This window comes from Amblyomma mixtum, chromosome 2, assembly GCF_055824585.1.
Source record: "Amblyomma mixtum isolate Tamu chromosome 2, ASM5582458v1, whole genome shotgun sequence".
Lineage (NCBI taxonomy): Eukaryota > Metazoa > Arthropoda > Arachnida > Ixodida > Ixodidae > Amblyomma > Amblyomma mixtum.
Window position 1 is genome coordinate 52,526,311 of NC_143013.1, and position 25,802 is coordinate 52,552,112.

The window sequence follows — 25,802 nt, forward strand, 5'->3', positions numbered from 1 at the left end:
CAATGAGCGGTCAAGTCCTAGATGGTTTTAGGGAAGCTTACTGGGCTGGCCGTGAAGAACATGACCCCGACGCATTTCAAATTCAGGTGAGCAAATGACGGCATGCACGTTAACAATGACGAGTGTGTTTTCGCACTATCTCGCTCTTTTGAGATGGCTGGCACTGGTTCTAGCATCGGGTGAAAGAAGCGAAGGGCCCCAGCGTTGGAAATTTTGCATCTACAACTAATCATAGAGACGGGTTTTCATGCAAGCATATGACCACGGTCCTTTTCTTGGTGACTTTTAAACGAAACGTTGTTTTAGAGCGTAGCGCTTAGGCGTCCGTTCCTGCGTTACGTGTCGTAGTAGTTGTCGTTGGCATGTGAGAGGCGGCGTGTTGGGAGGTACAAGAGACCGAAACGCCACCTGTCGCGGCGAGAGCGGAGGGATGTACGACAGGAAGGCGGCTGTCACGCAAGGATCCCAGAGGGTGGCGTGTTAGTCAGCCAGTCAGGCTTTAATTGAAGGAAAATCGCACCTTTCTGCTGGTGGTAGACACTAAAGGCATAATTGCCTGAGGGGTGTAAAGCCTATCTGAGAGCTCAATTCAAATTTCCCATTGCCAACTATCGCAATTGTTTTTAATTTTTTTTCGTTTGGCCCAATCCCCCGCTTGCCTTTTTCATTATATATAGAAGGAAGGTGCTGCCTTCTCTTATTACCTTCTCTACATTCTGTTGTCCATTAATATGCGCCAAAAGGCAGATTTTAGCACTTTTTAGATTTTAGCACCCTGCTATGGCTGAAGCCACGAAGTTATACGCCTCTTAATGAGCGGCGTGGAGGGGCAGTTATTTGCCGGACTGGTTCGTGACACTCCAATAACCGCCGACTTTACCAAGGAGGCAGCGAGTATAGGGCGTCCTCCATAGGACGCACACTACGGTCGACACTCTAGTGCTGCAGCCGCTGACGTTTGTACGCCTACGTCGCTCCCCGCCGAAGAGCTTCGGAAGCTTGTGAGGAGCCTTTTGCGGGAAGAACTGGAGAAAGTTCGCCCCGCGGAGCTCCACAGGCAAGCGTCGCTGCTGTAACAGACTGGTCTGTGATGAAATCAGGCGATGTATAATATGCACCTTGACAGAAATCACCGGCACTGCTGGGCCATTTTTAACTCCTCTCAGCATAATTACTCTAGGAACTCATCCGATAATATGTGCCATAAAAGACGCGTCTCTGCTCAGTAAACACGTGAACATTAGCATCAATATCTATACCGACATCAGCAAAGCTTTTCGCTATATACAACGGCAACTACTGGAAGCTCACCTGCATAACATTCTAATAGAATTCGGCCGAATTTCTATGGAGGCGAAATTCTAGAGGCCCGTGTGCTGTGCGATGTCAGTGCACGTTAAAGAACCCCAGGTGGTCGAAATTTCCGCAGCCCTTCACCACGGCGTCCCTCATAGCCTGGGTTGCTTTGGGACGTTAAACCCCAATAAACCAAACCAAAACCAAAACCGCATTCGGAACGTTACAATCACCGTGCGTTGCATGCCTGGTCATACCGTTACTGAGGGAAATTAGTTGGCTAATCAATGGCCTCGAGAAATGAACATCCGGGTGCCCTCGATCCCCTGGCTAAATCTAACGTCAGCGGAAATACGTTGCGACGTATAAAGAGAAAATAGCCGAACACTCCCGAATACCAGCGAAAACAGCGCAATTTTACACTATCCTCACCCGTCACTCAATACGTAGCAAGCGCACGTCCTTTGAACAGTCAGAAGTAAGTCTCCCCATCCCGCTAATGCTGTGCAACTTCGAATGGCGTGACGCAGCTCACTGTCCCAAAGGTTCGGAGATAACGGCATACGCAGAACATTTATACTGTACTCTTGTAACACTGCCATTACCTCTCCTGCCATTCCTCTGCCCCTCCTTCGTCGAATACTTGTCGTTAGTCGGGTTCGGCAGATGATCAACGGCTTTAATGGAGCAAGTGCTCTTGTCAATAGGCCTTAGTGCTGGCTTTCAATAAAGCTATTTCTCTCACCTTCCTCTTGAAACAATGGTCGGGAGGGCAGTACCAGCGGCGAGTGTCCTGCACATGACGAGGATAACTGCTTTGAATGAAAAACCAAAACTATTCCTGTAAACAGTTAATCTAGACATCCTGTTTCTTGTGTCTTAATGAATATAAGGAAAACTGCATTGTTTTAGACAGAACGCAAGAACGAGTGCTAGTAGGAGATTATTTTTCTCTCAAAAATTAACCTCATAAAACTCCAATGGAAGAACTTTTCTTTTATATGCTCAATTTATGGCCGAATTTGGGAACAAATAATAGCGGCCAATTATCTGCCCCCCCCCCCCCCTTCCAGATTTGTGGGGAATAAAACGTGAAAGTAAAAACCCCCAATCGCTTTAAATGGAGTTATTGTTAACACTACCGCTAGAGTGCATATAACTTCCTACATTGTTTAAAGCGGGGCTTCAGAACCTCTCCAAATGGCCTCATGGTATCACATATAACTACTTCCATGACGGAGAGCCACTAACGGGGTAAGCTTCTTCACAAGCGGCGTTCGAATGCCCAGAGCAAGCTAAGTAATGTAAAGAAAGTAAATTAAAGTAATGTAAAGAAAGAAACGAACGTACAATTCGACTTGTTGTGCTTTAATTGTTTGCATACCATACGTAAGGAACTTGTCTGCTTGCCGTTTTCTAATGCGAGATCATCAGAAGTGTCATTAAAAAAAAAAGAGTCGTTGATCTTGAAATTCGGCATTGGTTGCAGGAAAGTGATGTCACCAGACAGGAAATTGCGTCACTTCTGGCACTGGCATCATCAGCTTCTAAAGTTATTTTATAGCCATTCTTCATGCCTCCGCGACATTTTTCTTCCAGGAACCGCTACCATCCTGTGTACGCCACCTTCACACCGACCGAGGACCACTTGTGTAAGTGCTCGTAGATTCTCTCGGCTAGCAAATGCTTTCTGAGTGCCGTGGACAGTGTTGAATTCGTACAGTATTTGTATGCGTCCGGATCCTGGATGCCTGGAACTAGTTGTCTTACCTTGGCAGTGAATTTTTTTTTGCTGTTACGTAGCATTGTGTGGCAATTGTAGCTTTACTTTTCTTTGGAGGTGCTGCCCGGAATTTCCTACGTTTACTGAATGAGGAACGAGCCGCTGCTACCTGCTAGAAACTGTTCTTTCGTTTATCAGGAAAATGATTTCCTTTTCGTGCAGCTGCCATTCTCTATATATTTGTAGTTTAACCACTCAGCGTTTGCACTGTCACATTTGTATGTTTCGGAAATGGCTTCTTTTGCTTATTTCATGTATTTATTTATTCACATTTTCTGCTGCGCCGTTGGGGCATAATTGCGAGGGGAACACGTACAAGTCAAGCGTACGTCATGGGCTAACCCTTTGTACGAGATACAATTAATGGCATGAAAAAAAAAACTGCTTTCACACCCGTCATTGTCCTGGAAATGAACAAAAAAAGACACAGGAAGTAAGAAAAACGGCAAACAGCAACTGAGAAAGGTCTGAGCATGTCAAGTCAGATAACAGTGCTCGGAACATAGCCTCGGACTGGCATTCGACGACACGATTTGGCAGCTTACTCTATTCATTGATTACATGCAGAAAAAAAGGAGTGCTTAAAAGCATCACTACGGCATTTTGTCTCGCTTTTCTCCATTAGTGCTCGCACCTTCGGGATAAGGAATGCGGTGGCAGCAAATTAGTTTTACGTAGGGGTGTGCGAATATCAAATTTTTCGAATACGAATCGAATACGAATACTTAGTTCCGAATATCGAATCGAATATCGAATAATCAAGGAAAGACGCATTTAACCACTGCAAAACATTTATTTGAGCATCCAAGAAAATCACAGTTCAACTATCAATAAGTAAATGAACACAAAAGGTGTGTGTGGCTGCACCGAAAGTATCGAAGTCTAGAACATTATTCTTAGAAGAGTGGAATTTTCACAAAAAATGGCTAGTACTCAACATTGATTGAATCTAGCATGCCATAAGCGCAAAAGCGCGTTGCTGGGATGAACATTAAAGGTTGTTGTGAAGAAAAACCAGCTGCACCACATGGTCAGGCAGGAGTCGTTCCCTTCTGGCTGAAACGACTTCTCCAGCCACAGATAATTCCCTCTCGTTTGGCACTGAAGTGGCAGGTATTGCGATCTATTTCGTGCACAGCTCTGACTATATCAGCTTCGCAGGCATAGCCACAAAGAAGCTTACAAGCACAGCCAGCTACGACATGGCCCAACATTACGCATGGCTCTGGACGCCGCCATGTTGTTATGTCTATGTCGATTGGACTTGCACACCGAAATGTACGCCGGTGCTCGCAATAAAATATTCGGCTAAATACGAATATTCGCATGGGATTGAATAATCGAAACAATACGAATACTTAGATTTCGAATCGAATACGAATAGTAAAAATCTAATATTCGAATTATATTCGAAAATTTCGAATATTCGCACACCCCTAGTTATACGGTTAATACCGGTTTTATTGAAGTAGATGTGGTAGAGAAATTCCTACCTAATTCGCAATCGGCGCTCCTCTGGCGCATGTAAGTTCAGCTCCTAATGGATGTAGCTACTATGAAACATTAAAACAATTAACAAACCATCCTGCACGATTCTGAAAATTGTTTCTTTCCTGCAGTTCTAGAAACACTAGGTGTCTTCCATAAACGTTCTCCTCCGTGCCGCGCAGCTTCATTGCTGTCGGTGAACTACGCTCGAAACTTCGCGATTTTCGAAGGACTTGCTGAATTTGCCCCGACTAGGCACAGGGCAATGTTCCGTTAGAGAGGACATAGTATAATAAGAACAAAAGGAGAGAAGACAGCACAAGCTCTGTAATTTCGCGCTACTACGATCTCCTCTCTGTCTACGCACAAAAAAGCCTAGCTTTCTGCGTTAAACGCTGATTCGTTGTCTAAGACAAGGGCCCCATTTCTGCGGTTGCTTAAGCTTCAGTAGCTGTATTCACGAGACTTTTTCCGTGTCACAACACTTGAATTGAAGCCTTTTGAGATCTTAAATCGCGATAGAACGCGTCAACGTTCGGTTGCTGCATAAGATAGCTTTATCTCACACTGAAGTTCTGCGGCGCCTGTCTACAGGAATGGAATGGAGGTCTATCCCGAAAGAAGTGGGCTTGGGTAGGGCATGTAATGCAAAGGCAAGATAACCGCTGGCCTTTAATGTTAACGGAGTGGATTCCAAGAGAGGGCAAACGTAGCAGGGGTCTGCAGAAAGTTAGGTGGGCGGATGAGATTAAGAAATTTGCGGGAATACGGTGGCCGCACCTGGCGAAGGAGAGGGTTAATTGGAGAGACATGGGAGAGGCCTTTGCCCTGCAGTGGGCGTAATCAGGCTGATGATGATGATGATGATGATGATGATGAAATGATCATGTGCGATCGATGCCCCATCCCTGGTCACCGCACCACAAAAAAAGTTTAAGATAGCTTCATTAACGCCAAAGATATCCGCGATTGCAAAGTATGCTCCTCCTGCTCCCCCTAAGCTCATACACGCCGAGGCGCCAGAAAAAAGGAAACAGGTGGGGACGGCACCCCGCAGCATCACATCCCGACCATGTCAATATGGCGTGCCCAATAGAAAGGCTTGACAAGATTGCCTGTTCATGTCATTGGGGTTGGGGCGGTTAGGAACCCGCGGTTAGGTGTCTCCCTAGTCTGTTATGAACAGTGATTTTTAAATTTTTTTTTCAATTACACTCTCCACGCAGAGCTGTTAAATTTGGCTCGTAATGCTCGGAAAGACCGCCTACACTGAATAGAGCCATCAAAATCACTTAAGGGCTCCTTTAATGCAACGAGTCATCAAACTCAAGATCAAAATACATTCGTCATAGTACTCAACTTCCACAGCTTTAGAAATGATGATACCTCCTGTGAGTCGGCAGAGCCATTCGTGGTGTCTTGTAACATTCGTTTGTGAGTTTGTGATTTGTGCTTCAGACAGTGCTCAGCAGTTCACCTGAATGGTGCTGGTGGCGTGGCAGTCAGGCAACCTACCGATTTTGGCCAAATCAGAGTGCCAGAGTGTACGGAGAGTTCCTCCACTCATGTATGAAACAACTCTGCACATGACCAGAGATGGCCTCATCAGCACAGACTGCTACCTCATTGACCACGTAGTCTTGGTTGGGCTAAGGCCACTGTAAGCCAAGAGTCGGCACTTCGTGGATGGTCGGATGTTTCAGCGCAGTTTTTGCTGTCGCTTTATCACTTTGCAGAAGATCTAGTGAGGTTTGCTTTTACGGCCCAGGTGTTGAGGGGCCCCTGAAACATTTTGCATCGCGGGCAAGAAAAGAGTGAATGAGAGACCAGAAATCACCAATGGTCATCCCGCAAACATTTACGTTGCGTTATGTAGCAGCAGAGAAATTTGCGGTTGAAAACGATCATCGGCTATTTCCCTCCCAAAACCTTTCTTGGGCACTATACTGAGCCGTTTGCTGGTTGGACAGTGTTAATGGAGTAACCAGACGCCCTCACCACGAACCGCTCCCGAAAGTGACAGAAGGCTTTTGGTTCGCAAAACCATACCGCAATCACTCACTCGTACTGTTTAGAACAACGCAGTCATTGCCCACGTGACCTCTGCAGTGCAGTAGACTCGTTCACAGAATTTGTGACGTCATCGCGAAAGGCACATAAGACGACGCTGACAGTTCCTTCCGATTATACTGGTTGGAGAGTCCAACGTCGACATAGGAGAAAGCAACTTTGCCAGAGAAAATGTAATAGGTACTTCGAGGCGCGGCTGAGTAGACCTTGTGCTCCGAAATAGCGATGTGGTCAGACACTGTACATGTTCGGTCATTGAACACACCACGTAACATTTCCTGTGAATAAATGCAGAATCCAAATTTTGACAAGAAAATCTTCATTGATGCAAAATTAAAAAAAAAAGTATGTGCAGCGTCTGAAATAAAGGTCTTAAATAATTGATTTGCAAAAAAAAATAACTTCGTTGCATTGGAGAAATCACCCACAAGAGCTGCGCTTAAAAATGGCATATGTATCGAATATTATAATTGTCCTGTGAGTTTTTTCCATATCTCCACGTTGCTGAGAGAGACTGCGTTGGGAAAACAAGGATGCCAGCACTATCGCAGGTGCACGTGCGCCTCTGCATGTTAACTGCATCTTTCAACTGCATTCAAGACAGTTGTTACTACCGCTCTTGCTGCCGTCTCCCTTCTCGGCCCGTCTTGTGTGCTAAATTCTTGGAATGCAAAACCAAATAGCCCAGCTTCACACTTTGACGGTTTTCAACTGCATCTTTCTTTCATGTTAACTGCATCTTTCATCATTTCCGTTTTTTTTTCAGACGTGCCATTTGGCGTGTTCACCCCACCCATCTTCCGAAACAGCCAGAAGAAGTAAGTGCTCTTAACAATATTTTGACCTCTCGCGGTGTGTCACAAACGCACCCTTGCACCATCATCCATACCATACACGATAGTGCTATCTCCCACTGCGGGAAGGAGTCATTCACTCTCGGATCCTTTTGATCCGTTTCTAATTGCGGGGGGGGGGGGGGGGGGGGGGGGGGGTTATCAATGAAAAGATATGAATTTGGCCAAAAATTCGTATTTCTGGGTGTTGGTTGCAGAGAGTTGATAATCCAATAAGGAACGCGCCTCCAAAATTTGGTCATAATCTGCGCAGTAGAAATGCAAGATTGAATGTATTCTCCGCGACCGGTACGCACGAGATACGGTCAGTTCCCATAAATGGAGCTTTTAGCGTGGGGAGCGGTGGCAGAAAGGCATTGTATATTTTTTAATGCCATAGCATCAGAGCTCACATCAGAAGAAAAACTACGCGTCATATGTCACGAAATTCTCTGATTGGTCAAGATAGTGCTGGCGTCACGGTGTCACGTGACATGGCCGAGCGCTAGATTGGTAGATGGGGTGCGTGTCATCATGAGACTACGTGACATGGCAGGGTTGGCAGGTGCACTGGGAAAACTTTTTGGTTTGTCATATAAAACGGGATGGTTAGTCATAAAATTCGCGCATGACATTCATGACTTTAATGGGTCGCGTGAAATGACCGTGCGCTGACTGGTGGCCCGCGCGTGTGGCGTCATAAGGCTATGTGACATGGTAGAGTTTGTAGGTGCGCTGTCATTGGTGGGTATCCCATGAGATGGCTGAGTGATACATAATAAATGGCACAAAAAAACTAGTAGGGTACTAACGTAGTTAAACCGAACAGACGTGCGAGAGCAAGTATTCATTCTTCGCCTCTTCTTTCTGGCTTCTGCATATGCACGTAACTGCGTTTCTCGCAATTCATCTTCACGCCGTCACTTCACACTCGTCCCAACTAACCCGAGCTTACCCGAGTTATTCCGATGCTTCGCGCAAGATTCTTGGTTGGGTTTCACCCCGTGAATTAGTGCTTTCGCACTAAAATAACTTCGTAAACCCCTTCTGATTTCGTCTTGTATCTAACGTACCTTGTAAAAATTGAAAATAAACCCCTTGTAAATTCCTCTCCCCGAAGCCGTCTTACCCCGTAATAATGCGGCAGCTTCCCTCCAAGTCCTCCGAGGAAAGCGGACGAACGACTGCAGGAATATCTGGGTTGAGCCCGAAATTTCAACCCGATATCAAGCTAAACGCAGCTTCTTATATGCATGAACATTTAAACACTCAGCCCCAGCGAGTGTGGAGCAACCGACTAGGGGAGGGGGGGGGGGGGTAAGATACGACGTAGCGTAGGGTGCTAAGAATCTCTGGCTACGGACACGCCGCCATTGCAAAATGGACCTGACATGTAAATCTGGAGCCTTATCCAGTGACAGCTAAGCAGAGGCATAACGCCCAGCAGCTAGATTACACGAGGCTGCAGCTGTGCGTAGAGCGCACCATGATCATCGGTTTGGAATAGTCCTGGAGGATGTGTTCTGGCAGTGTGGTCTGTACAACCTGTGTGCAGTATAGCCTGCGGTAAATCTACGGTCAGCAGTGTTCTTTTGCCCGATATGGCAATGAAATGGGAATTTTGTGGGCGCCATTCATTGCCATTCACATTTTATGGGTATGAATTGGGAGCCGTTTTTAACGTGCGCACCGTAAGCCGAGCTTCAGTGTAACCCGACCACACAGCCCGGGCGACGCCTTATCCATAGCGCTTCCTAAGATAAGAGAACTAACTAAGAGAATGACTTGGAGTAACAGCTTACGAGCAGCTTAAGATGCGAAAAAGTAGATGGTGGCAGTCAGTGTTGGCGTAACTCTATAGGTATGACGCGGCCGATGATAGAGATAGGGTAGGGTATGGTGCTATTGTGAGGCTGCAATGCTTAAGTTCAGAGGACCAGGTGTTTCCGCCGGCCGCGGTCGCTTGCGCGCCACCTGTATTCCTGTTAGTGCTATGGCGCCCGAAGATCTCGACCACCGCCGCACAGTGCAGCCTGGAAGTCGTCACCACGCAGAGGAGACCCTGTCGTGCCCACTGCCGAGACCAAACTGAGCATCGACGTCAGGTGTACATTGCACGTGTCCGCGAATGGCGCAGGCGACAGAGAAGCGATGCTCGGGCTTTCAATGTTCCCTGGTGATGGCCCTTGAAGCCAAGCGCCAGAAGGTGATAAGCGAAGTTGGAAGTTGGAGGAAGTTGGCGCTCGGTAGACCGCGTAACAGTGAGAGTTCGCAGTAGCTCCTCTTTGCAATCAAAAATTCAACGAAGCAAAGCACAGCATGCAGTAAGCCGTCTCTAGAGGAAAGTTTAATTCACTGAGCAACGTAGCTAAGTACCAGCCGCATTTTTTTTAATGCCGTGACCCCGTTATACGGAGCCCTCCTCGAGCCATGCATGGATGAAGCCCGTCCAAGGTAACGGATCGAAAGGGCCAAGAGAGAAACGCGAGTGCAAATGGGGGATTGAGATGAGAGGAGGAAGGGAGCAAAGAAGGGGAATAATTGAGGAACGCTGTTGCCGACAGAGACTGAAAAAAACAACAAAAAAACACAGCGTTGCCGCCCGCCACTGGCTATAAGAGCCGCGCAGGATGTCGGCCACGTGAGCAGATGTAGTCGGTTGTCTTTCTCTTCGATTGGCTTAAGCTCGGAAGGAAAGTGCTCGTTGAGGGGGAGCTCAGCCAAGAATCCCATTTCGGGTGGTAGGAGAAACAAAAAAAAGACAAACCGAAAACAAGCGAGCGCGGACGGCGCAGCAGCTGCTCCTGCATTTCCCTTCTATTGGTTCTTCCAAGAGAAATGTAACAAAATATATGAATGAAGGAGAAAGGAAATCCGTATCAGCGGAACTTTATCGGGCTTAACGGCAATACGAAATAAATGACATGGACGCTCGCGGAGCAAGGGCTAGCGAGGCTTGCCGTCGACAAGACCCAGTTGTGCGCGCAACTGATAGAGACGCCGTTCGTCGCCGTAGCTATATCGAGGAATGGCGGGAGATGAAGGCCTCGTAGTAGTGATGGCAGCGCCTGCAACAGCGCCAATAGTGCAAACCTGCAACTTCCGGAACTGTCATCTGAGACAGGATTTGGGCCAGCAGAGCCGCGCCGGTTGGACCGAGAGCGAGAGAAGCGTCGGCGCGAAGCCGCCTCCGCCTGGTCACGGCGTATGTTTAACTCTGTCGCTGCCTAGTTTTGCCAAATTTTTTCGTCGGCGAACATGCCCCACACGCATGATTGGTATTTGCGTGCCATGCGTTTTTTGGCTAGCAGAAAATTGCTAGTGTAGTCGGATGCAGGTCACAAACGAAGCATCTTTTCCCCATTAAAGGACCCACTTCCAGCCAATGGCGTCGGCTGATTCTCATGAGCCTGCTCGCTCGAGAGTGCTGAGAGGGGACTATCCCCGACCATGGAGGGAGGTTACTATCTCCTTTAATCTGCCATTTTCAGCCTTATCACGCTAACAGGATCATGAGAATCAGCCGACGCCATTGGCTCGAAGGGGGGCCCTTTGATGGAGAAAAGCCGCATTGTACTTGAGTTCTTGAGATAGCGAGATAGGTCTTGAGATAGTATTAAGCTTGTTGCTGTCGCATCGATTAAAATACAGTATGCTGTTTGAAAACGGGACTAGCGATACCAGGACAGCCAGGACAGCCATTCGTGGTCGAAATTTCCGGAGCCCTCCACTACGGCGTCTCTCATAGCCTTAGTCGCTTTGGGACGTTAAACCCCATAAACCTACCAACCAACCAACCTAATCTTCTCATCTTCCTTTTTGCTACAGTCGCATATTCTACGGGGTGGCCAGCTACCTGGTGATGACTGGAATGATGAAGGCAATGTCTTTGACAGGTAAGTGCAGTCCTGTGCCAGCAATTACGTATTCGAATGCCATAGAATGCTGCCTTTGCGCCCTGTCTGTTCCAGGTCAGTGAAGCCGTGTCGGGCGTTTGTGGTACTTACCTTTTGCAGTTACAATAAGAAAGGCAAAATGAATCATTTATTTCGGAGACAAGCCGTAAACCGCTTTTGTGGGGGAGCCATAAAAAATATTAGGCTGCAACATGTTGTCAAAGTCATAGTTGGGCTTCAGTCAAGTCTATTTGGGTTATTACGGCTTCTAAAATTAACCACGTTGCAACTGCTGTCTTTGAATACAAATGAGAAAAGGCGGATTTGGGTTCTTCGCTTAAGGAAGGGTCACATAAGATTCATAAACTAATGGCGCCTGCCGTATTCTTTGCAACAAGCCCGAGCGGGACCGTTCGGTTTTGTCCACCGTTTGCAGACAGGGCGAAACTTGAGATACCTGAGGTTAGCCTGCATGCCAGAGAAATGCGGTGTCGAGAGTGCTCGTTTTTCGACACAGGTTCGCTGCACATGTTCGCCGAGTAATATGCATTTCATTAACAACACCGTTAAGAACTCATTAGACAGCAGTTATATATACTCAAGGGCACTGCACGGATTACACCAGCTGTGGTCGCTTATTTTCTATTGCGTTAGCTTGCTGAAGCCAAGGATGCGCGATTGAGTCGGGCGCGCAGGATAAAGACAGCCAATGGAGTCCTGGACTTTTGACACTGCCCGAAGATGATGACTAGCAGCTACCAATCTACCATTAGTTAAATAAAAGTTTTCCCTCCTCCTCTCGATTGAGGCGATCGCGTTTCGATGGAGGTGAAAGGCAGTGACGCCTATGGTGTGTTCTTTAGTTAAAACTTATTTAAGGGACCTCCCGTGGTTGAAAATTTACCGGAGTCCTACGCTACGACTCCTTTCATAACCCGTATGGGCAGTTCTTGGACGTTAACCCCCCACACCTACACAATTCTACGTGAATTATAGCTACAGCAGCCGTGTTCGTCGATCTAGAAAGACGTTTATTGACTAGACGTTCGCTAGTGTCATCACTATACCAGCCACTGGCATCTATGCAGGACGCATCTTGAAGTGAAGGCACTTCTTTGTACGCTCACTACCACGCACGATTAGCTACAACAGTGCTTGCATGACATTACTGCTTGGTTCGCACTTCCTCGCTAGTACAAAAATGTCATTTTCACTTAGACGCGGTCGGGGCTCAACATAGCTTCCCGGTACTAGATGCGTATGCGCTGAACCAAGCCAGTTGCACATGTTGGACGCTACTTTATTAATAGTCGAGTATAAGCATGTTGAAGTTTTGCAGACGCATGACTTACCCTATTAATTTGTTTCGTCGCAACATATTTTTGACATTCTCATAGCTTGACAGCTACAGAAATATTTTCTTAAAAGTAAGATGCAGTTTGGTGGATGCATTTTAACTCCCCTTGCAAACTGCAGTCGTTAGTTACAGTTATTGGGGAAAGCCGCCTGAGAATACAAAATTAAACGTATCAGGTTCGTTTTTGCTGCTACCTAACTGGACAACGTGCGTCATCTAAGCAGCCTCATGTCAGCTAAGGTCGTCGCTTCTTTGGGAAAACGTCCCACGAATACCAATCTTTGTGTTTGCAAGCGCCGCAACACGTATAGAGGTGCCCCAGGTTGTCGATCTCACGCTTAACTCGATGCATTGTACCGATGAAATAGAGCAGCCTTCTACCACTCTTACTTGAAAGGCACTTGTTTAGAGCACTGGCCGATTGTTAGGGGAAAGAACCAGGGTACATATGTTACAGTGGGCGGCGATCAATATCATAAAAAAATCATTTTGGCTATGCAGAATTTGTGTGAAACTCAGCGATAAGAAAAAGAAAACAATTCACACGTAATTAATACAGTCAGCGAGAGTAGTTTACAAACCTGTCACCAAAAATAAACCTCATGGTTATCAGAGGCTGCTAATCAGCAGCCTCGGGTAGCAGTAGTGGGCGGATGTTCGAAATTGCCTTTCGCTGAGAGCAAACCGTCGCTGTGGCTGTGTATGGTTATCGGGGTAAAGGAGAAATGTATTAATGTCAACAAAATAAATTGCAGTAAAAATATGAAAACCGTAAGATAGTTCCATAGCGACCAGCTCGGTCGGACCTAGAACAATCGTGAGCAGTGAATACAGAATATAGATGGAAGAAAATTATAAGCCGAACATAAGTGCGGAGCTCGAGACAAAGTGAGGTCAGGCCTCCACCAGTTTTCTATTCAGCATAAGCAGTCCTCTGGCGTGGTGTTCAGCTTTCTCGAGTGCGAAACTGCGCCTATTGGCACTGCCACACTCCTGGGCGCTTTAGGCACCTGCTCCGTTTCCTTACCAGGGCTTGCACCCCATGCTCCCGCTAAGGGCCGTCTGTCCTTTCTTAATCTAATTACGAAGCTGTCTTGCCATACCCAAAATTTTCATTGAAAGTGGCTTTTTTTCTCTAAATTTTGTGCTTTCGCGAGCTTCAGGTCCTGATTCATCTGTATTTGATTGGCTTAAGCTCGCAATGACTCCACTAGGTGCGGGCTCCGTACACTAGTTTCTGCCTTTTTTTCAGGCAGGGCTCTAAATACTGGTTGATATGCATAAGGAATGTACCCTATCCTGTGGAGACAAAAAACAATGTGCCCATGGCACTCTGATTATGGTTCCTTTGCCCCATTAAGAATCATCATGGTGTCATGAAAATCATCATCAACGAAAAAAAAAATCTAATGTAGAGGACACTCTTCGATGGCAATCTAAAGTGTAAAATGCATAACTGTGCACGCAAATATATTGAGAAATCAAAACAGGAAGAAAAATATTTCATGAAATTTTTAAAATTTGGTCAGGACAAAGAATTTAAGCGAAATTGGTGTAAATTACTTGCGCTGGGGATAGGAGAATGGAATTGTCGATTTCTCACACCCAGTGCAAAGTTTACAAGGCAAGGAGTGATTAAAGATAAATCAGGTACAAGCGTGACTGTTGGATGGGCAGGAATTAATAACCCCATTTGAGAGCTGATTGTTCAGCTACAAAATGCATTTAGCCGGGATAATTAATTAAGACTGATGGCGAAGTACATGCGCGGAGAGCTGCATCCATTTGAATTCTGGTTGTTCATATTTGCGGCATAACTTCACGATAGTGAGTGTGGGCACCGAGAGGTAGCGTAGTGTATAGGTTTCGGACTAGTTATGTCTGCATCAGATTTCTTGCCGTGCATGTATACTAAGGTCGCACAGTACGCAGGCGCGTTCGGACTTTGCCTCCGCCGAAATGCGACCGATCCTTGAGTTCACCAGCTCGATGCCATAGTCGTCGGGGCGGGTTTCATGCACCTCGGGCCATACACGAACAGGAAACACAAATCACCCGTCGTAGCGTTATCTGCAAGTTAACTTTATTCATCCCAGTCGAAGAAAAAACGAAAGATCCGTGTCAAAAATACATGTTTTGCGGTTCCTTCGTAAGGACAAAATTCATTGGTTCGTATTTTTGTATACTACTCTAGTTTTTTCTGCTCTGCTTTCCTCTATTTTTCTGCACTAACTGCACAAAATTTAGTTGTTCGTACAAAAATTTCGGTCACTATTACAAGATCATGGGCAGAAACATTACTGGAGATGCATTGGGATGACAGAAAATTTTCTGTTGTGTTTTTCGACTAAGATTTGAGTACTCCAAGCTTTATAAATAGCCATCACATCACTACTTTCGAGCAGTTTCGTACAAAACTTTCGATGGCAACATCTCACTAAACACGACTTCCTGTAGAGAGAGAGAAACTCTCTCGCAACCTGAGCGTGGTTGTATGATGAGCAAACTTCGGAGAACAAATGTAGGTTAATAATGGGCCCTTATCCATGCCGATCACGTGTCTTGTCCCCCTAGGTTTTTCGCCCAACATCCAAGATGTGCAAACACGAGCCAGGAGCCACCGCACATTTCAGTCAACAAACGTCTTCCAGGTTAATTAAGGCTGCGATTTGGGCTAGTTGGTAATGATTAATGGTGAAAACAGCGCTGGAAAAAACGAACGGGCGACGAAAGACACAACACAAGCGCTGACTCGCAACTGATTTTTAATGGAAAAAAACGTACTTTAAATGCTTTCCTAATCAGGAAAACATCAAAAGTGAAAGAACACAACCAAAAATCCTGATCATACATGACGGTGACAAGACACACACACCAACTCCGTGGCGCATGCGCGTGAGACAGTTAGATCTCTCTTCCGGATAGATAGGAGAGCTCTTTATCATTGAGAGCGATGGAAGGATCGCCGATGCACCCGCCACTGTTATCGTGAATATGAAATGCCTCTATAATTTAACGTGTTAATCGATCCTTATGCCTGGCGAGGATGACGGTGTTAGAGAAGAGGAGCGCATGTGCCTTCCTTCCAATGACGGGCAAGATTGCATGAAGAATCATGGGACCGGGAATTGTCCTCTTTTCTCCAACATCGTCATCCTCGCCAGGCATAAAGATAGATTAACACGTGAAATTACAGAGGCATTTCATATTCAAGATAACATCGGCGATCCTTCCATCGCTGTGAATGATAAAGAGCTCTCCTATCTATCCGGAAGAGACATCTAACTGTCTCACGCGCATGCGCCACGGAGTTGGTGTGTGCGTCTTGTCACCGTCATGTATGATCAGGATTTTTGGTTGTGTTCTTTCACTTTTGATGTTTTCCTGATTAGGAAAGCATTTAAAGGACGTTTTCTTTCATTAAAAATCAGTTGCGAGTCAGCGCTTGTGTTGTGTCTTTCGTCGTCCGTTCGTTTTTTCCCGCGCTGTTTTCACCATGAACGTCTTCCAGCGCTGTCGCCTTCTTTGCTATAACGAAGTTATTGCGTTCCGGGCTCCTTTGTGTGGCGCCCTCAAAAGCGGATCGTTAGCGCTGTGGACGCGGTGGTTCTGTGCTCACCAGCGAGTCTTGACTCACGCTGTCCTTTCGCAGATGCGATGATAGTCAAAAATCAGATAGCGCCCGAGAACTGGATCGGCTACTCATGGACGAGGAAAGTTGAGAGGTTCGCCGAATGCATCGGCCGCCCGACAAACGTGAGTGCCACCTTCTCATTATAATAGGATACAGATTTTTAAAACTTTGCCAGCAGCAACCCATGCTGTATTCCTCCACTAACAAACCACACGCGATAGGACTATGGAATTGCTTGCTCAATACCATCGCATCATGCACTGACCGCACATCATTCGGAGAAAAACTAAACGAACATTTTTGATGAGGGCGATCTATTCCGCCATATTATCTCGGCCCGTTCAAGAGCTGGTTGTTATTTTTTTTTTGTTGTCATGGCTTTTGCACTGTGTTTGTTCTTGTGTTACTCGAGTGTTTCATATATAAATTTTGTTTTTGTTCTGATCCTGTGCCTTTCGCTTAGCATTGTACTTCCTTCCCAAGATTATTAGCTGCTGCACACTGCAATTTTTCCTTATTGTTTTCTTTTATCCAGTAATTATTTCTTTGTTTGATGTGTTTGTGTTGTCACAAAAATCTTGATTTTGCTCCCTTCTCATGTGATGCCTTTGGGACTTGAAAAGGAAGACAAATGATTGGTTTTGGTTTTATGGGGTTTAACGTCCCAAAGCGACTAAGTCTATGAGAAAGACAAATGAAATGCAATCTATTTTACTTCATCGCTCTAGCAAACAGTCAGGGATATTTAAATTTTGACACTTCCCATTTCGTTGATTAGGTTTTTATCAAAGATGTGAAGCGTTGAAAAAATTTTTTGTTGCGGAGAAACAGTGCATATCTGTCTTAAATCTAGGCAGAGCTACAATGCGACTTAGATTTGTATCCGAGTACAGCCACAAAAGCTTTTCAAAATGCTTAGCGCAATTCAGGTTAGAGAACAAACGGAACCATAAATAAGGGATAGAGCTGGTGGAGAATTCTGTTAGCTCTTGTAATGTCTTGTGCGCGTTGTGCGATATCAGTGCACGCTAAAGAACCCTAGGTGGTCGGAATTACCTGGAGCTCTCCGCTACGGCGTCCCTCGTAGTCTGAGTCGCTTTGAGACTTTAAACTCCTTAAAACCAAACCAAACCAGATATAAAAGAAAAAGCTTTATTCTGAAAAGAGGCGCTACCAATCCGCCTGCGACTCCAACGGTGAAACAATGGCAGTCATCTTAAAATTGCGACGTGAATCAGTGAATATGTTTGAATCCATGTGCAAAAAGTACGTAGAAATATGTTTATATTGGCGTGGAAGACAGGTATTTCAAAGGAATGTGCCAATATCGCAGTAGCATTGTGCAAGCATTGCCTTGGCTGGAAATACCTTAAGATATTTTGAATTTGTTTAAATATGTGGACGTATTTGCTATGGTGATTTTAATTAAATAAAAGCTGGCAAAATGCAGGTAAAAATATATGACCTTTCATTGAAAAATGGCCTGGCTTAGCTTATGTCTAAGCCTAGGATGCGAAGCATAGCCGTACTTCTCGTTCTTCTCCCGTTCCCGTGGCTCTTTGTAACTTGCGCTTTGCGGTGTGGCGAGCCGCCCTATCCCTGGCCGACATCTCGCTGCTCAACTGACTCAACGAGTGCGTCGCCTTTTATACAATTGCGTGACGACAGTACCTCCTAGCGGTAGGAGCGGGAGTGAGGCCGCAAGCGAGCGCACGAGGCCCCAGCTTTCACAGCTGTTGTGACGTCATATCACGTGGTGCGCCGATGAAGGTCAAGTGGTAGCTACACGGCCGTGCGCGGCGCAGCAAGGAAGAGCTCGGTTGTGCGGCTAGTATGCTTCGCATAAAAGTGCGATGACTGCATTGGTACATGTTTTCATGCTGTCTACATCACTTCGATAGGCAATACAAGCCTTTACTCTACGAGTGTTAGTGGTATCTTGGCGTATGTCCGCCACATTCCATCACTTATCTTAGTCCAATGTAAATACTCAAAAGTGTGCGTATTTTTACGCATGCATGCATGCAAACTCGCCCCTGCGCCCGGTAAGTTATGGTGTTAATTGCATTGCCGTGTTGTGAGAGTCGCTGTTGTTTCGCTATTTTTAGTATTTTTCATGTTATTTGTTTGGACAAAAGATTTTTTTTATCCTAAGACGCTCAAGAGCGATTGTCTGCTAATATTTTATAAATACCTTTTAAAGACGCTCATTATTTAACGACAGCCATGATGTGTATACCGATCAGTGGTCAGGTGGTACAGTGCGAGTTATAAGATACCAATCAGGTTTAAAAGCACTTATCACCCACACAATGAGGGCTCCGGCCTGTGTAAATTGAAGACACAGCCAGTGATCACCGCGCATCTTCGCTCTCGCTCCGAAGGAACGAACTCGCAGTTTCTTGAGAGCACAATTGTTTATTACGCGTTAAGCTGCATTTCAAAACACTGCACTAATCTTCAGGCCTCAGTACTACCCCAACCGCGGCATTAGTATACCTGAGCCGAGACTAAGGGAGCTCGCATGCTGTGCGGCCAACCAAAGTGTTAAATCGCCCGACACAACAGTGCGCAGGACGGCGAATGCGCGGAGCACATCTTGACAACACAATTCGCACGTCAATAGACGTTTTTAGCGTACCGGAGACCGATTAGCGGAGACATGTACCTCGTATGTACGCGCCGTGGAATGGGTGCGGCGAGGCGGGGCCTCTGTTCGTGCCTTCCGGCGTTTCAATCCTGATTAGAGAATAAATATATTTTAAACAATTCGTTCTCCAATCAGGCTTCAAATCTGCACGGGACAGGAAATGCAGTGAGGCATTTCTAATCCAAAAATTTAGAACCTTACAACCGGCAAGGAGAGGTCTGGAACTCCCAAGGAAACTTAGTATGTCTCCGGTACATTGTGGCACTTACGCAATACTAATAAAAATATTGCATGTGGTCAGAGCAAAAATAATTATAAACATGTACTCCGGTGTTTTCAGTTCTCCATATCACCTCTATTGTTTCTTTCACGTTACCTCCTTCCCTATCCGTCCTGCTGCCCTTTTTTCCTCTTTTTTGTTACCGTTTAATATTGTTACCTACTTCTGCGTTACGCACTGCAGCTGCTATCATTTTTCTGAAACCCATGGCTTGCGCACTCCCTCCTCCTTCCTTTCGCTCTTTTTATGCACCCCTCTCTCCTTTCTTTCTTCAGCTGTATTTCGTTCGGCCTAACTCCTCAACTTTGCTCTAGTTTTTCTACGTAAGCCCAAGCATTCCCACCATGCCACCTGTCGCAGCTCCCGATGTGCGGACACAAAGGCTTTCAAGCCCACGCTCGCTAGCTCTTCACCCTCCTCGCTCCCCTGATTTCTTTCTGCCGAGTAGGCGAATTTCTTTCCACAGTTTTGTAGGTCAACCAATTAATCCCTTTTATCAACCATCATGCGCGGACAAGTTTCACGCTCCCACCCTAACACCCTTCCCACTTCACCCCCCCCCCCCACCCCCCTCTGGCCGCCGCGGTGGCTCAGTGGTTATGGTGCTTGGCTGCTGACCCGAAAGACGCGGGTTCGATCCTGGCCGCGGCGGTTGAATTTCTTTGGAGGAGAAATTCTAGCGGTCTGTGTACTGTGCGATGTCAGTGCACGTTAAAGAACCCCAGGTGGTAGAAATTTCCGGAGCCCTCCACTACGGCGTCTCTCATAGCCTCAGTCGCTTTGGGACGTTAAACCCCATAAACCAACCAACCAACTTCACCCCCTCATCCCCCACACCGGGCTTTCCTCTTAAGTGTGGAGGCCCTATTTAAAACACCAATGATGGTGCCCAAACGAAGACAAGTCTTCTTGTCAAAACGCTAGGAAGCTCCATAAGGCTTCCCCTTTTTTTTTCACTTTCTTTTTGCTTATGACATTTTAAACGATCCCTAAATTATGATTTCCCATTCCCACATTCCTCCCTTCCTTTACGGCGCGGTTCAGGTGTTTACCGAGATATGTCAGACAGATACTGCGCCGATTCCTTTTCTTAAAAACCAATTTACCAATATAACTCAAATATTTTCATATTTTTGTCGTCTCGTGTCATCGCCATGCGCAGGACGTTCGCACTCAGGCACTGGATATCTGTCCTTGTTGCTTTTGGGCGGAGGAGCTTGTTATGAAAAAAGGGAAGGCAGAGCAATTATCGCTGGTAACTGCCCTGTCGAAGCTTGGAGCAAAAATTCTTTCACTTAAAGAAAAAAATCCCATTTAAGGACCATTTTTGCATGCAGCAGTTCGAAATCTACGGCAGTATAGAAAAAGTGAGACAAGTTCGGTAAAACAAACCCTTTTCAAGAAGGTTTGCTCTTGATGCTACCTAAAAAATGACACATTCCTTGGATGGAGCATATCTGGACAGTGAGGGGCTCTGCTGTTTTGCCACGTCAACAGTGCAAGCAAGAAAAAGGCAACCACATTAGCGGTGTCGTGAAAGAAGGACTATTAAAAAAAATTGAAGGATGTTTAAGTTTCGCCTTAAGAGTGGAACGCGATAGCGTGTTGCAGCGCTACCAGGGATTGCATGGAACGCCAAGCAGTTTCACACCTTTGAACGCATTTTCAACTTTTTCAATTGTTTTAATTAACTAACTGATCAATTACACACTCTTAAATTTTCTAATTAGAGCTATCAAGTATTGGCTTTTGATTCTGAGAAATTTGACACCTTTGAACTTCGGTTTTTTCAATTTCTCATGTTTTATTCCTTTAACTGTTCACTTAATTAAATGATTTCATTAACTTGTCACCGCCTATCACTCACGAAACAATCATCAATCACCAAACCATTTTAAAAGGAATGCAGAAAAATTTTTCCCTCGAAGAAGCCGGTGCGAAATCGGAGACGTGCAGGCCATACAGTTCTCATTACAAAAGAAAAACGCTGAGTATGACGCGCTTTATGAATTATTGAGGCGTCAGCGGCATTCTCGGCCTTTGTGAACAGCGCACGTTGGTACTGCGTCATGTGAGAAGAGCGCATTCTTTAATTGACTAGCTAAGGGTGCGCAGGATGTGGCCCAAGTTAGCACATGAAATGCCACTTTTCTTTTGCATATTCTTTCTTTCAGGACACCATGGATGTCTTCACGGACCCTTACATGGTCGGAGCTGTGACGCCAGCTCTCAGGGTGAGTTGGAAACTCCGCAGGTATACACGAACAAATTTGCAAAAAGCATGTGTTATTCCTTGTTCACACACATCGAGAATAAGTTCTGCTGAATTATTCCTTACCGTCCTGCCATCACACTCACCAAATACGAAATGTGCAGCTGATTACGAACGCAGTAAAATTTATGAAGTATAAAAACTTCAAAATGTCATATTTTGCCCCGCTCCGTAGAGCCGAATCAGACAGTTCATAGGGCAAAATGAGTCGTCTTTCCAAAATCGCCAGATTGCTACCGAACAATTCTGGACTAAAGAACTTTTGAACGGGAACAAATTTATGTACGCAATTCTTTGATATATTTTAAGATTTCATTCCCATAATAAATACATCCGCAGGTCTCCCGTGGGCAGGATTTTATTATTTTTTTATTTTAATGTTTTTGCTATAGTCAAAACAGTTTCCCGTTGGTTTCCTGTGGCAGTCTTAACTGCTTGATGCAAGCGATGAAAACACTGTAAAAGAAAGATTTTGCTGCACATCCGATGAATGGTTCTTCAATATTTCCATGAGAGTATCTTAAAATTTTCGAATATTCCAGATTTTTTATCCGAGAATGTTGGATATGCTCAACCTTTCTATAAATGCACACTAAGTTGGCTCCATGGATGTATAGGCAACCTTTACCAGCTTATACGAATGACCAAAACCATACTAAGACCGAACCCAGCACTGTTTTGTTCCATGGCCCTCTACAGTCTCCGTAGTTCTACTGCCGGGTTTTGCGGGTAACCCGGTTTAGCGATGTTTTTTTGAATTTGTGGCCTAGTTCGCAACTTTTTTACTGCTTTACTGTCACGGTGGTTGTTGGACACGAGTTGTTTCGATTTGTAATTCGTGAATGCGAGCTTTTTATTTTGATTGTAGGAGAGTCCTAGCAGAGCTTGCTCCATTGTCAGCATGGGTTGCACAAATTGGTTGGCCAGACTTGAGTGCCACGCCGCATTTCACGAGGCATCTTGTACAGTGTCTGGTTTTCACATCCTTGCGTTTTCTTTGTGGTTTTAGAGTGGGCGCCTTTAGCAACACAAGAACTCTTGATGGCTCCGGCACCGCTTGCGTCTTTCCAGAGGGTTTTATAAGTTCTCTTTGCTCTCTTAGGCATTTACTGGTTTCGTTCTGTGCGCTGAGACTATCCTAGAGAGCGGCAACATAAGATGCGACTTCAGAGCAAGCAGTAAAACTGTAACATTACATCACAACGTCGCGTCTTGTGGCTTGCTCCTAAAATGATTCCATGTTATTCAATCTAGGAACAAAAATTTTTAAGGCTTGCAGACGATAAGACAAATAACCAACTGTAGTAGCTAAACATTTGCGTCAATCTAGTGCGCATGGTTGACAGAGCTGTACAGTTTTGAAAAATATGGCGTGGAGAATTTTGCGCTTTTTCCACTACTTTCGCGTTAACCCTTTTGAAGACATTTGTTTTTTGTTTAGTAGGGGTAATGTTTCAACTCTCAGCTCAGTTACTGTCCACATGGGGCGAGTCATAGCATATAAATATCAAGATAAACTGACAGCTCATTTGAAAGTTGCGAGGCGTATGCTTTGGCACAAAAAATAGACGAAATTTCTTCAGCAGCTGTGTACAGGCTTTCTCTCTTTTCAGTAGCCTAGTGCATGTGGCCAGCAAAGTAGGATAATTCGTTTTCAAAAAAATTACAACTCGTGAGCTCAGCGGCAAGCGCCCCTCAAAGAGAGGTCTTCGAAGCAAAGTGAAACATAACCTGTCTGTCCATCGTCAACCGACACTGTGTATGGTAGAACACAGCTCAAGAACGAAGCAGCAAACGCCGTTCAAAAAAGGCCCTTCAACCATTGGCGTCGACATTTTGTTTACAAGGCTTGCTTTTAGAAGCGTTTGACACGGCGTTCTTAAGTTGTACGAGTAGCTGACTGTTGATGGTGCTGGTAGGCGAATTAGCCTAGCCTTCACTTAGGCACCGTCAGTAGCCTGCCCTTCACCTAGGGAAAGTTTGCTGTCCCAAAATTTTAACCGACTTCCTTAAATCCCCGTTTTTCTGCTTTCCTTCCTGTCCACCCACTTCTCTCTGCAAGTTCTACCGACGAAAGATATTCGAGAAAGCCTACCCGAGGCCTGAGTTCCGCATCGACTGGGTCAGCGAACTGAGCTCCACGCAGGTCTTCTTCTACTCCTGGGCCATGGTGAGGCGGCGCTCTTCATCGGCGAAAAACAGGGGACGCTTAACGACCGGGCGAGCAGTCGGCCTGCGTTTTAGACGCAACTAGAGGCGTAATTTATGCTTGCAAAAACCACGCAGACTGTGTTGAATGAGGAGAAAACAATGCAATGAATGGGGAAAAGCGTAAGTGTACAAAGGTGCAAATAAGCCGAAATATGTCGTCTAAACTGCACAGTTAAAAGAACAGGTAAAGTGGATGTCACATTAGGAGTTACCATGTTGCACATTTGAGCGTTGATTAGAGCAATGAATCTTGCTTCTGTTATAATCATAGAGTTTCTTACTATTACCTAGAGGGAAAGCTGGCGGCGCTGCACTTCAGCCACCACGGACGCCCAAAGCATCATGGGGCGGTGAGCTACTTGTTGCGGCACAGTCGTAATTTTTTGGGAACATGGAGTGGCACTACTAAGATATTTCATTCCAAAAACGCTGTTCGTGTGTGCGCAGACGACTTTCGCGCGAACGCAGTGAGCAAAATCCATAGTAGTGAAAACGCGACGACACACGACGCCAATAAAAGGTTTCACTTTTCCGAAATGCCATTAAAAAACCTCTTATAGTATCTAAGCAACAACATCTTTTTTAAAACATATTTACTTTTAAAAGTGCGCCTGTTAATTACGAAATATTAGTTTTTATAGTGTTCTTTACTTGGCCAATAGGAGAGCGAGTCGTCTCTTATTTTGGGCAAACTTTGCACTTAAATGCTTTTCTGCTCGTTTGTTGCAATCATTAGACAAGATTTTGAATGTTAGGACGTTTGTAGTTATCAAACAGCTTCATTTTTTTATTATTTTTTGGCCAAAAGTTGCAGTTCCGCAACAAGTAGCTCACCGCCCCATGATGCTTTGAGCGCCCATGGTGGCTGAAGTGGTCTCGAGGGGTCGCCATGCGAACTCCCATAGACGGGCCGCCAGCTTTCCCTCTAGGTAATAGTAAGAAACTCTATGGTTATAATAGTGCCCTTGCCCCGACTGCCAGAGGGGATTAAATGTTACCGCGCGGTAAGGAAGATCGCTCGGTGACTTATTTAGGGCAACCAGGGGCGCGGATACGAGGTGGTGCTGCGCCCCTTGGAACACGCAACCACCTGTTTCAAGGCTCGTATCACAACGCTGGCCTTAGATCCCCTTCCTTAAATTTACATGCCCAACGTTACTTCGTCAACGAAGAGTCAGTGGTAGCAAACGTACATGCCGAGCCTAGTCAACATGCTGCGAAGATGCGACCTGCATTGTAACTGCACCTTTTCCTTAAAAACAATATCTTTTATTACGGTGTAATGAAGTGTTACCAAGGAAATAGGATTCAAGGAAAATCGGTGCGCGCAGCATATCTACTCACCCTTTCTTCTATTAGTCTTTTCTTGCTTGCTCTGCACTTGAGTACTGGGATAAGCTGATAACTTGTTTGGCCTCCATTTTTAAATGTCTTATTTGCCCATTTGCCTCTCCATTCCAGCTACACTGTGGAACTAAACAGGGTCAAGAACTGTAAGTATTGCCGCCATGTGTTGGACATGCTTCATATGGAAGAGATGGAAGAATATTATAAAGGCATTAAATGTAATTCGATTAAAAATTTCATACATTCATGTGGCGAAAGACATGGAACAGAAATTTGTGCTTTGTGCAATATTCGTTGTGCGAGGCAGTCTTCAGGAAGCCGGCCGTTGCAGTTTGTGACATACAATGGGCAAGGAACTGCAGGTGTATTTTGTAGCTATTTGTTTGCCTTTTTTCTGTTCTTTTTTTTTACTCACCCCTTCCGCCTGTGACGTTCAGGACAATAGCTATGCTGGCCAGTACCAGGAGGCAGAGAAAGAAAAATGAAACGAAAAGGCATTTTTTACAAAACATATCCCATGAATCCAATTTCTTAAACTGCCTCGACAACTGCGTGAACGCCGGTTTGGATCGTTGCCTAATGTGGCGTTTACAAAGCGAAGATGCTGATGATACGTCATGCTGCACTGACGGCTATAGGCGCCAATATGTCGCGTAGAAGAAAGGATTAAAAAAAAGTATTTCAT

The 25,802-nt window shown here is 45.4% G+C and overlaps 1 pseudogene; it reads left to right on the top strand.

Moving 5' to 3' along the window:
• Window positions 1–25,802, top strand: part of LOC149359351 (uncharacterized) — an 88,858-nt pseudogene that overhangs the window by 61,319 nt on the left and 1,737 nt on the right.